This window comes from Triturus cristatus, chromosome 1_2 (genome assembly GCF_964204655.1).
Source record: "Triturus cristatus chromosome 1_2, aTriCri1.1, whole genome shotgun sequence".
Lineage (NCBI taxonomy): Eukaryota > Metazoa > Chordata > Amphibia > Caudata > Salamandridae > Triturus > Triturus cristatus.
In genome coordinates, this window is record NC_140580.1 from 306,293,596 (window position 1) to 306,306,516 (window position 12,921).

General features: G+C 46.6%; 1 protein-coding gene across 1 annotated transcript in view; it reads right to left on the reverse strand.

The window, feature by feature from the left end:
- Window positions 1-12,921, reverse strand: part of PPA1 (inorganic pyrophosphatase 1) — a 212,331-nt gene that overhangs the window by 73,285 nt on the left and 126,125 nt on the right. The gene's annotated exons all lie outside the window — the stretch shown is intronic.

Genomic DNA, 12,921 nt, shown 5'->3' on the forward strand with positions numbered 1-12,921 from the left:
GCTCACTATCTTTGAGTAGCCAAATCAGACTCCTTTATCTTGACTGAATAGTTGTAAAATGGTGGGATTTTCATAAAAAACGAGTGAATGCAACTGTTTATTCTTTTGGATTAGCTTAATGTTCGGAGTACGGATGGACAATGAAAAACAAACTCAATTACCATAACTGTAGATTTAAATACAATTAACCTAAAAAACGTAAAGAAACCACGGAAGAAAAAAAAAAAAACATTTTAAAAAAATAAACCGGGGCACTTTGCTGTAGAAATTCCAGACAAAAAAACCAAAACAAGCGTGTTAATTTCTAGAGGTGCAGCGATAATACTGGCTACCAACCTGGGCAAACTACTGAGTGGTATGCACCCCTTTAAAAAAAAAAAAAAAAACATTTCCTTGGGGCAAGTGCTTTTTAACTCTTTCACTGCCCCACTGACCTGGATTTGGTTCAACAAACAAACCCGATAAAAGGCCTGCAATTCTTCAGTCATAGTATGCAACTCATTTTTATATCTCGGTTTTCAAAATTTGGTGCCCCTCCCCACCAAATCATCATCATACACCATCAGAAAAGTGGCGTACTGAGCATGGCAGGGGGATGGAGGTATGGTAAGCATGGTTTATTGCATCACCACAAATGCCGAATTTCCGAGTTATGAACGTTCTTTGGCCACGAATAGCTGAATTGGCCAGCAGGTTTGACCCTTCTGACCCTCAGCTTTGATTTAGCCTCCTTACCCCAGTCTGGAAAGCATGAAACCAGATACTTTGGCAGCAGGCTTAATCTGCAAATTTAAAGAGGGTTCGTCAAGCGGCGCCAACGTTCTTAATGAATAAACATTTTACCTTTGCCCCCAGCGCCGAGAGATGTTTAAAACCCGACATATCAGCAGACAGCTAAATCTGGTAAATGCTTGCCAAAATTTGGACATATTTAAACAATCTAATTTATTAGTAAATGAAAAATGAGCCTGATGCACTGCTTGGAATTGAACACAAAGACTAAGAGACACGGTAAAATTCCGCCAAATTTCCTGCACATCCATCAAACTATGTTCCAGTTATTAGCAAATCAAAAGCGTTTGTCAACTCGCGCCCATTTAATTTGGCCTCTACCTAGAAGTGAGACAAAACTTGAACCATTAGAAAATACAAAGACTAATTCAGTAACTTATTTTTCACACGCAAAAGTTATTTTTTTTGTACACCAGATTTATGGATATTTCCTTCCCGATGGACTAAGTACAGTGAAAGGTAGTACTAACCGAGAAAGATAGCGTGTAAAAAAAGTCTACTTTAGTGGATTCCACCATTACCAAGTGGAAATACCACTGCACATCCGCTCACCTCAAATGTCTGTTTTTCTTGCAGAGGTTTTCAGCATAGGATTAGCATAGTGCCATAAACACAGCACTCCAAACCTGAAAGGCCATTGTTTTGACTTAACTGGTTGCTCCCTTGTGACTGGACAAAGCTGTACCTCTCTGATGAGCTCCAATCAGAGCGAAACATGTGTTAGGAGTTGCTTTTATTTATTCCAGGTTGGCTTGGATGGTATTTTACTAATCCAAAGCTGTAATACTGTGCTAGCGGTTGTAAAAGGCTTGCCGTTTTTCAACTTGGCAAAGATGGCACTTGCTAATCATGTGCTTAAAGACTGTAGGGGAGTAGGATCTGCACTTCTGTTGCCCCCACTTTTTTCTGATGTTTACACTGGTTTCTGGTTATAGTCTGGCTGGGTCCCTGCGAATCAGGGCCCCAGCCTCTCTGTTCTCTCTAAACAACTTGGAGTGCATATTAGATGCACTAGTGATTGGATACTGTGGTACCTTATGAGCCCCTAGTATATGGTACCTTAGGTACCAAGGCATAGGTACTTCACAGGCCTACCAGGGGCTGAAGCATGTATTATGCCACCCCTGGGAAGCAGACTAAATCTGACACCACAGGCCTGCTACTGCAGCCTGGGTGAGGTAGTGTTAACACTCCTCACTGAGGTATAGGTTCCCTATATCTCACCTTACACACACATAAAAACCTGTCAGTCACCCCTAAGGCAGGCCCTAACAATCCTGAGGGCAGGGTGCTTGGTTTCCATGTGATGGGGTGCCCCTGCCTGAGCAGGGCCGCTCTGCAGCTCACAGAGTCCATTCTCTGTAGCTGTATGTGGATACGGTCAAACCATATACTTAAGTGCATTATAACCTAGAGGTAAATGCTAACTTTGGGATGGCTGCATCAAAACATGTTGTGTTCGGTGTCAAATGCTTTAGAATCATACCCCCACACCAGTAACTGGTGTGGGAGTATGATCTCACCCTTCTAGAGGGATACACCTTTACTCACTGTGGAAACACGGTAGAATCCTGAAGAGCCCTGGCATCACAAAATGGATGCCACCTGCACAGACACTGGGCTGCCCTCCTGCTGCTGACCGAAACTCGCAGTGGAGGAGGCCCAACAATAGGCATCCTGTCACAGGGAGGTGTAACCACCTTCTAGACATGATTTAGTGTATTGGGGCTGGGTGGGTGCACTCCGAGTGCTTTGAAGTCCTGCACTGGGGGAGCAGTAGGCTCCTCTGTGCATATGGCAGCTCAAACCGGTTCAGGAGCTACCAGCCCCTGCTCTGGCCCGAAACTAGACAAAGGGAAGTGGGTGTAGCCACCCACTACCCTGACCCTCCCATAGGAGTGGTCATAGAGCTAGTCCCTCTTCCTTGTAGTACAAGTTAGGGAACCCTTGCCATTGCAAACTAGATCTCCCTGGACGATGCTCTGAAGAAGAATCCTGGACCTTGGACGTTCCACTACCTTTGGAAGACTGAATAATCTCCCTTGAGTCAAGGAGCGACTCCCCTGCTTGGCAGGCACCAAAACTTTGCATCAACGGTCGCAAACTTTCCCGCCGGAGTCCGAAGTCCCTGCAGCCCCGGAAGTGGATTTCCTGACCTCGACGGCCATTGTGAGTCCCCAGCGAAGCTGAGCGGACCCCACGAGTGACGAGGAACAGCAATACCCGGGTACCGTGCGCTATTGTCAAGTGCAACCCCTTCACAACGTTCTACGAACATGTGCTTTGGACCACGTGTGGCCCAAGCCTCCAGCAGGATTTCCCTCAAAAATTAGAGGCCTACATCGTCCCGAGTGACCGTGGGCTCCTGTGAAGTGAATTCTCACGAGGAGTCTTCGCAATACCTTGCCGGTTGGCTTGTGGGTCCCCTGAAGACTTTTCTACAGAACCAAAGGGCTCCCTTGGTTGCTCCAGGCCTGCCCTGACTTGGCCTGCCCTGACTTGCCCTCACAGGGTGAGTCCCTCAGACCTTGCTGGTCTGCACCGCTGACTTTTTACACTTTCCACGAGACTTACTGTTGCCAAGGCTTGTTGGCTCCAATCCGGTTGCCGACACCTCAGTAAGCTGCAGACTTCGTGGGACACTCCGAATCCAGCTCCTGGTCGACACCTCCTGGACCTCGTGGCTGAAAAATCAAGACACCCGTGATCACATGAAATCACCAGACTTCTGTGGGCATCCAGCTTCCTGGCCCCGGGTCACTGGCAAGTGACTTTGAACACTGTCTCCACTGCTTTCAGGTCTGTCTTCAGAATCCAGCCTTGGATTCCACTGGACACTTCTCCTGTCTTCACAAGCAGCAAGTCTGCTTTGGCTCCCATTGAAAAGGACACCGCGACCCGACACCAAAAGACACCTATGCACCCGGCTTCCCTGGGTGAGGTAACTAGAGTACTCCAGTGTGTGTTGGCTCTAGAACTACTTACCCTGTAAGTGACGTGCTTGTAGACTCTCCCGAAGTATCCTAAAACTTTAAAATTCCAACCGCGACTTACTCCATTGAAGTCGATTGGGATCCGCGGCTGTGTTCTCACACTGCCTGCGTCTCCCGTGGGTCCTTTCCTTACCTGCCTTGGGTGGATTAGTGAGGCCTCCGCGCTTCTGAAGACCATAGGCCTTCTCCCTCCTCAAGTCGTTCTTGTACCTCTTTTTTAGTATATGGTCTGGTACGCCCCTAGGACCCCAGCCATATTTGTGCTTAATTTGTTGTGAAATGTTGATTTGTGCATATGTTCTTGACTTCTAATCTCATGAAGAGATTAGTAGAGTGTCTAGTAATATATATACACACATACATATATACACACACATATATATATATATACATACACACACACACACGTGGTGTCCTTTCATTTAGTGATTCAAGAGACTAAGGTAAAACAAGCTGCTTTACATTCTTCTGAGACTTGCCTGAAGGCTGCCCTCCACAGCTACCACTAGGATAGCTTTCTTTAAAAGGTGGTCTTAAACCGATCTACCATAAGAGTCAAATTGTACTGGTGCAAGGTGGCCACTTTAACTAGTGACCAGCATATACCAGGCCAACTTCACACTTTGCTATAAAAATGCAACAGGTTTTGGAACTCTAGCTTGTCGTGGATGGCACTGTGCTAATCTTCTGCTTAAAAACTCTGCTGGAAAAACACATTTGAGGAGAGCAGATCTGGAGTGTCAGTCGTGTGGTAGAGGGTTTCATAAAAGGAGCTGCTTTCCACCTAAAACCGGGCCTTTCTTGCACGATTTATGCAGCACTCTATGCCTGAAAGGGCATTGTGTTGACTTCTACTGACTGGCTGCTCCCTTGTATCTGGGAAATGCTATCCCTACTCCTTTTTAGGTCTCGGGACCATCCGGTCGGCAGACCGGAAGTCCGGAGATTTAATGACTTGGGAGAAGAGGGGCTTGAACCCGCCCCTCTTCTGCCCTGTTCTCCATTGGCTGGCCTCGTAAATGCTGGCCAGCCATTGGAGAAGAGGTCCCGTCACTCCAATCATGCCCCGTCCTTTTCGGATCGGGGGGCGTGTTTTTTGCGAAAAGTCTCAGGGAGGAGACCACAGCAAAACACGCCCCCGAATCCGAAAAGGACGCTCCCTTTCTCCGAGGCAGTCGTGTGCTCGTCCGCTCCCCCTTCGTCTGGTTTCTGCTCTGGTCTCCTCACCTTTTCAAGGGTCTTCTTGTGTTTTTTTTACCGGCAGGCTTCAGCTCTGCCTCTTCTCTCGCCCTTTCACGGTCTCCCCCGCCGCCCCCTCCTCAGCCTCTTCCTCTGCAGTCTCCGCTGGACCCGACCTCCCTCAGCATTGGTATGCCCAGCGCCCTCTCTCCCCCAGTCCCTCCGCCTCTGCCTCTCTGCCTCCCTCCCTCCTCCTCGCCTCTCTCCCATGACGTCTGATCACATCTCGATGCCTTGAGAAGGATGCCCGTGCTATCACCAGCAACAAACAGCCTCAACGCTGCATCAGCCCTATAGTCGCCCGGAGCTAAATTTAGAATTAAACAAATAAACGTCGAGGATCACATGTTGCCGCTGGTCGCCAGAGGTTTCTGGGATTCAAACACAACACCCTGCAATACAGTATGAAGCCACTTAAGCAGCATTGTGTCGCCATATACAGCCTGACATGGAGTAAATTGACGCATTGCATTAAACCTCACAACATATTCCACTTATCACTTCTCCTCTGGCTCTACCTTGTCTGCCCCCCCCCCCCCCCTCCCTACATTCCTTTGTTATGTGCATGTGAATAGCGCTTACTACAGCTTGGAAGTTCCGTGGCGCTTTCAGAATCTAGGCGCCCGGACCCCTACTGTCCCTGGCTAGTGGGTGACAGGAAGAGGTCTGCTGATATATGTTTGTTTACGTCTCAGGCTGTTTAGAGCTGAGTCACTGTGGGTGGTGGTTGGTGAGGTGAGCATGGGCCGGAGTCTGGACAGTGGTTGGACGTGTGCACTGAAAGGCTAATGCTCTTGTTAGGAGGCAGACATTAGCTCCAAGGACAGTTATTTTGTAGTGGCTTGAAAAGAAACACACGCAGTGCCAGCGGGTCTACTAGGCGCTGAAACAGGAGTGCAGAGTCTCGGACCTGATGGAATTCCCCTCCCCCACATCTCCTGCTCGCTGTCTGTAAGGGTCACCCTACAACTGGAAATGCCTGTGCAACCCTCTGCTTAACAATGGAAACAGAACACAATTACCAACAAATGCAGCACAGACTGACCTTTGTGCTCAAGAAGCTCGTTTCCAGCACCCCTTCCCCTCGGATGCTTTAAAACTGCTTAAATCAAGCCGTATGGCTCAGTGAGTTATTCAATACTCTACTACACAATAAACCGCGCCTGAGCACTTCACAGGTCTTTAAAAAGACCATTTGCATGTTAATGAGGCCTCGCTGTTGGTTCACCCCTTGTAAGAACCCCCGCAGCTCCACTCTGCCTAGATTCAGCCCCCCACCCCCGAAATCAGCGCCACTCTGCCTACTGTTTAAAGATTCAGCCCCCCCCCCCCCGAAATTTTTGCTTAGCCCCCTCCCCCACCCCCAACATTAACTAGCAAGTGATTTCGCTGGTCGCTTTTTCACAAGCTCTGAACTTTGGCAGTGATGTTTCCCCTTGATAGAGAAGTTTCAGTTTCTGTATTTGGATTCCATGCCCATTCCTTCTTTGTCCTCTCTGCTGAAACTGCTCTCTGAAGTGTCAAATTTTATTAATACTAAACAAAAAACGCACTACCGTGCCAGGGCCAGACTTGGCGTTGATAATGATTGTTTGAAAAGGGAACTTTGAAATGATACGAACTTGAACAATTCTGGTTTCAAAATATAAGAGAACACTGTAGAGGCATGCGTCTACCGACTGTTATATATAATTTGGGATATATTTCTTAATCTGTCGAGTTCAGCCACTGCATGATTATATTGTTGTCTCTTTTTGAAACTCAGGAGCAGTAACATGGTCGTGGTGTCACTAGGGCTTCAAGTGGATGCGTTTTCAATATTATATACAAGCCACAGTTACTGCTAATTTATCTTATGCAACTAACAACGATTGACAAAGCCAATAGTCGTTACTTGTTGTAGGTATCATGTTACTTGCTGTATCATTATGCCTGGATGCAATGACAAAAGAGACAGCAAAATACAAGTCGTATAGACCCCGCGCAACACCGCCCCCCACCCCCACCCATTTTTTTTATCCCACTTAAAGCCGCGGGTAGGATACTCAACAACAGGGCCGAACTGGAACCCCAAAGTAGGCCTGGCAATTATGTCGGACCAGCTGGAGGGTCATGGGGGAGGTTAACTGTGAAGCACTTTTGCTTCAGGAAACGCCCGGGCAAGCCAGCCCGGCCCTGCTCAACAACCCCGTTCTCTCCCGCATTTACCTGTGATCAGGCGCGCATCACCAATTGGGAGTTTTGGTGCTTTGGCGTCGGGCTGTATATTTCCGTTTGTGTCCGCAAAAAATCACTGTAGAAGATTAAAACTGATAGAAAGAAGAGTTGATATAGCAAGAAAACCAAAGTCCATGGTGGAGCAACAGACAAACGGGAAAACATCGCCCTTTCACTATTTTCCCTGGAGGGGGCGCGTGTTCCGGTGTTAATTTCGAACATTTTCTAAATGAGTGTAGAACACGTATAACAAATGGCTGAGACAACCGCTGAGGGGTTAGACAAGGCAGAGCAAAAGGCACACCACTGCCTTTCTCCGAGGCAGAGCAGAAATGCCTCGGAGAAACGCAGCGTCCAGGACGGGGTCTGATCGGAGTGACGGCACCTCTTCTCCAATGGCTGGCCAGCATTCAAGAGGCCAGCCAATGGAGAACAGGGGAGAATAGGGGCGGATAGCAATGGATTTCCAAGCTATTGGCATTGCTCATGACAATGCCGTTTCTTTAAATGTTTTAAAAACAAAAACAAACAAAAATAATGTCATGAGCAATGCCAATAGCTCTAACTTTACCAATGCCGAGACCATTGCATTGTAAATGCTTGTTTAATGGGGCTAAGGGCATTGACATTTTAAACATCTCATTGCAGATCTGTAATTTGCCAAAAAAACATGAAGCGGAAAAGCTATCCCTCTGATGAGCTCTAATCAGAGCAAAATCCACGTGTCGGGGGTTATTTTAATCAATGTATGTTACCTTGTATTGTACTTTAACAATCCAGAGTTGTGATACTGTGCCTGGAGTGATAAGCTTTTGTAATTTTTCAGCTCGGTGCGGATGCCATTAGCTAATTCTATGCCTAAAGACTTTGCTGTAAAGAAGCAAAAGGCTTGGTCACCTGCAAGCTTGGCATGGCTGGCTTTGTGCTAAACCAATGCATAAAAACGAACAAAAAAGACATTTGAGCTAACCAGATTTCGAGCGTCGCTGGCGTTTAAGTATTCCGTACAAAGGAGCTGCTCTCCACCTAAAACTTGGTTACTATCCAGGCTCTTTTTTGCATACATGTTGCCAGCTGCCAAATGTTATGCATAATTGCCACAGTGCTCAAATTAGAAGCAAAACAAGCATTTACAATGCAATAGGTCTCACATTTGCTAGAGTTTAAGCTATTGGCATTGTAAATGACAATGGCTCTTATTTATCGGTTTTAAAAAATACATAGATAAAAGAAATGATTTACAATTCCTATAGCTCAAACTCTCGCAAATGCGCAACCTATTGCATTGCAAATGCTTGTTTTTCTCGGTCAGTCATTTCCCCCTGAATCATAAGACGTCAGTGTATTGACCGATCTGCTATAATCTGTACTCCGACTGGATTGAAAATAGAGGAAAGCCATCCTCGTGATAAGGGACATACAGAGATAACCTTAGGGGCTAACTGATTACAACTATAACAAGCACCTCTATCGCTGGTACTTCCTCCTCTATATCGCGGCTAAGAAATGTGTGACAAAAAAAAAAAAAATCAGATCACCTCTCTGGTCACTCATACATGCAACTTCCAAATGGACCACAAGAAAAGCAGAACCTCACCAACCAAGCACTCCCAACACTGTAGTGGTCTACCTTTCCAAAGACGCACTTTGGTGCTCTGCCATGGGATATGCAGTGCTAAATAAAGACCCCAATACAAAACAGTGCAAAACTACTAAATTGCTATCATTTAATGCCTAAAACTAAAAATTCAAAGCAGTTTAGAGATTATTATCTTCCACAGTGCTTTGTCATCTGTCTCTTGTCCATTGTACCCCTCCCTCTTAAGCCAGGCCCACTGCAATCTGCATTACAGTGCTACCATCATAGCGTACTCCTGTGGACGCCTGAGCAGCTGGTTCTGAGCAGTAGTGTTCTGTGGTCAGATATATGCAGTGCTTCGATGCGTGCACCTACTTCTATTTGGTAGCTTCGGCACCAATTATAGGTGTTAATAAAAGAAATACACATTTTGTAGGAAAAGTTGGGCTTCCTAGAGGATGGGGTGGGAAAGGGTGATCAGTCATTAACCTTAGAGGTGAGAGGGACAGTGAAAATAGAGTGCGGGGGGGGGGGGGTACTAGGTTATCAGTCTGCACTCTGCGTTCGTAGCTGTGTGGGGGGCGGGTGGAGGGCGCAGCTCAGTGGAGGAGGAAGGACAGGTAGGGTGCAGGGAGAGAGAATGGATGTAGTTGGAGACTGCAGGACAGCAAGGTGCAGGGCAGAGAAGCAATCACGCAGAGGGCGGGGGACTATGTGCGAAAGTGAGCGCTCTGTACAGTGGGGAGTGCGCGGCAGATAGGGGTGTGGCGTCATGGCGGATGCAGGCCTGAGAGAGTGCTGTGTGCATCAAATGTGGCTGGCCCTCCCCAAGGCAGGCCTCTACCCCCCTGCAGCACTAACTCCCGTTGAAACACTAGCTGGAAACTGCTGAGCCCTCCTTTCTTATTTTCCTGGCGGACACTTCCTGGTCTCACATCAGCGGATTATGAGTATGTAGGTTTTGGTCAGTCGGTGATATACCGGCTTAACAAATTCACTAGTTCTGGCTTTTGTATAGTGCAAGCACGCATACACACATCTATGCAAATACTGACACCAATGACAAACGCACTTTTGCAGACAGACACACACACCAGCTCGTACCGACCAACATAGTTACAGGCAGCCAGGGCCAACGTCATAGAGGGCTGCAGTCTTGCATTTGCTAAACAGGCATAAGATACCAATACACACAGGCGCGCGTGCACACACTCACACTATGGTAGCAAACAAGCAGACACCAATATATCACAGTGAATGGTCAGAGAGGAGAGATGGAGGAACACCAAAACAGCTGGAGGTGTCACGGAAAGACTCTTTCCTGCTCACCCAGGGCTAACTGAGCACTTCCAGACACGGGGCACATCACTGGACTGGCACATTACTGGTATATGGGGCAGTTTCCTTGTATTACACCTTGAGGGCTTTGTGGGTTGGCGATGTGATTCTTCTATGGGCTCCCAGTCCCCACCCAGTAGTAATGAGAGAAAACCAGCTAATGAAATAAAACTACGGACATTTAGCTCTAGCCTTGGCACTATAACTTTAGTCAGAGATTGGCCTTTGCGACGCACAGTTTATGAGCCCACATTGTACCATGCAACATGATTCCGCAGCCAGGCAGTGTAAACCTGCACGGCTGGCTGGGAAAAATATAAACAAGACTCAACTGCTATTCTGAGCGAATTCCGCAGTAAAAATGAGCCGGCACGGTGACTGAATTGTGCGCGGTAATCTCGCATTTGTCCCAGTTTCATCATTAACCTGACGGGAAACAGCAGAAACTTCAAGCCATATCAAGAATAACCAAGTAAAAATACATGGAGACTTCGTCTGCATAAAGTGTACAAAATAGCATTAAAAAAAAAAAGAAGGAGTTGCGGTGGGAGCGTGTGAAACAGAGGAGATACCATGCGCACGCACATGGTTTGTCTCTCCGCTCAAAGCCACAATAGCCTCGCCAAGCGAAGCAGCGCATGCGCTGCATTCGATAGGCGAGACCTAAAAAACAGGACCGCGAGTGGTGCGAGCGCGCGCCAGCCACAGCGAACAGGTGTTTAATTATCGCGCTCGTGTCTGGGCACGATATTGAAACCACAAGGCCTTTGGTGCGTGTAATAGACAGCAATAGGCCATGGGCGGAGCAATGAGTCCACCTTTGGCCTATTGCGTGCAGTCTTTGGGAAATACACGCACTCAAAGGCCAATCGCAGAAGCCAAAAGGAAAAGCACACGCACGAGCGTGTGCGATTCCAGGCTCGGTTTTAAAACCATCTACAAAAGGGCTCTCTCGCCTGCGCGAGCAGTGCTGCGCACTGAAACGCTATGGCGCGAGCCCTAAAAAGGCCTTTTTAAACTGTTAAAGTACACAAAAGAGGAAACCCATTAACTCCCACCTGGCACTGGTTTTAAACGATAATCTATATATATATGTATATATATTAAAAAAGATACTGCTTCACGGAGCCCTACCAAGCCAACAAAATCATGCTTTCAAATTAGGATGACAAGTTTGGCAAATACGTTTGGCAGAGTTTCCTGTTGCTGTAAACAAAAGTTCCTGTGGAAGCTAGACTAGGAACACACATTTTTTTTTTAGGTCTCGCTGAGCCCAGCGCATGAGCTGGCTCGGAGAGACATTTTGTAAGTGACTTTAAGTGCTGCTGGCTGGCCTAGCGCTTGAGTGCACGCGAGCGTGCACGCGCGTAGCCGCCATGCGCTAGGCCAGCTAGCAGCACTCAGGAGAGAGTCATCGTGATCACTTTCACAGCGATCGGGATGACTTTCGTTTTGGTATAATCGCGGCACCAGCAATTTACTTTTAAAATTAAAAGTAAAGCACGGGTGCCGCGGCTGCCTGGCGAGCGCTTGTTATTGAATACTATGTGTGGTTCAACAATCGCATAATTAAAAGACCGCGTTGAATTTCAATGTTCAAACTGTAAGGCAGTGTGGTTGCTCAGTTGCATGAGCCTCTGTTTATAAACAACCTTACTCTAAATATTTAATCGTCACTCAAAGTCTGAGGTTTTCGGTGAGAAGCCTATCCTGTGGAACGCCATGGACACCCGTGGGATTTGACCTACCTGGTGTTCTTTAAATTGAATGGTGAACCTTTGCTCTTTTGAATTATCATTCCTTATTGCCGTTGTATGCACTTGCATGTTAAGCTGTTCCTTTAGATCAAACCATCAGTACTTGTGAGGCTTTTTGAGGACCAAAATTCCTTTAGAAGGGAGAGAGGTGTTCCGTGTCATAGGTAAAAGTGTTACCTCTCCCTGAATATCCTACATTTTCTGAAATATACAGCACTCTATGCCACTATATTGGTCAACTTTGTGCAAGGTAAGCACTCTTTTCAGAAATATCTTTATTTTCAATTACTCAGACAGAATTTTATTGGACCCCAAGCATTCTTGGCTCCACCCTTTCCACAATATCTAGAATAAGGCTGGCATCCAGTGTCACTGTGGGTCTTGGAGCATGGTGGGAGTAAAAAGGTGTTATCAAACCACTTTATTTTCAGCTGAATTAAAATACAAGCCTTCCAAATGCTGTGCTGACTACTGAGCTGCCCCTGGTTTAAACCAAAGCATACTGTTTTTACACTAGTAGTAAATAGCGCCCTAAATCCATCTGCTAGTTTCTGCATCCGTTAGAAAGGTTATGCCACAAATGTTAGGTACTCTATTCATCTTGACGAATTTGGGAATGTGGATAGTATGTAATTTGTGGTTTGCGGTTGCACTACGTTTTCAAATCTAAATGCGGGAAATAAGTTCAATTTTGTACACTTTGCTGCAATGTGAAGCATGTTTTAGGTCGGAAAAACTAGTCCGAACAGTGACATCTTGCTGTCTTCTTTTTTAAGGATATCTGCCTTTAACAATTATATGATGTGAAATGGCACTGTTTCCAACCACACATGCATTCTGTAAAGCTACTCAACATGGCTGCAGTTGTGAATGTTTCCTAGTCCATGAGCTATGTCAATTTGCATGTGGGTTAAATCATGGGGAGGAACGTGGGTGTACTAGATTCTTCAACCATCTTTGTTGGGTTATGAGTTTAGCATTACTATGCATACGTCTAAAAAAAATG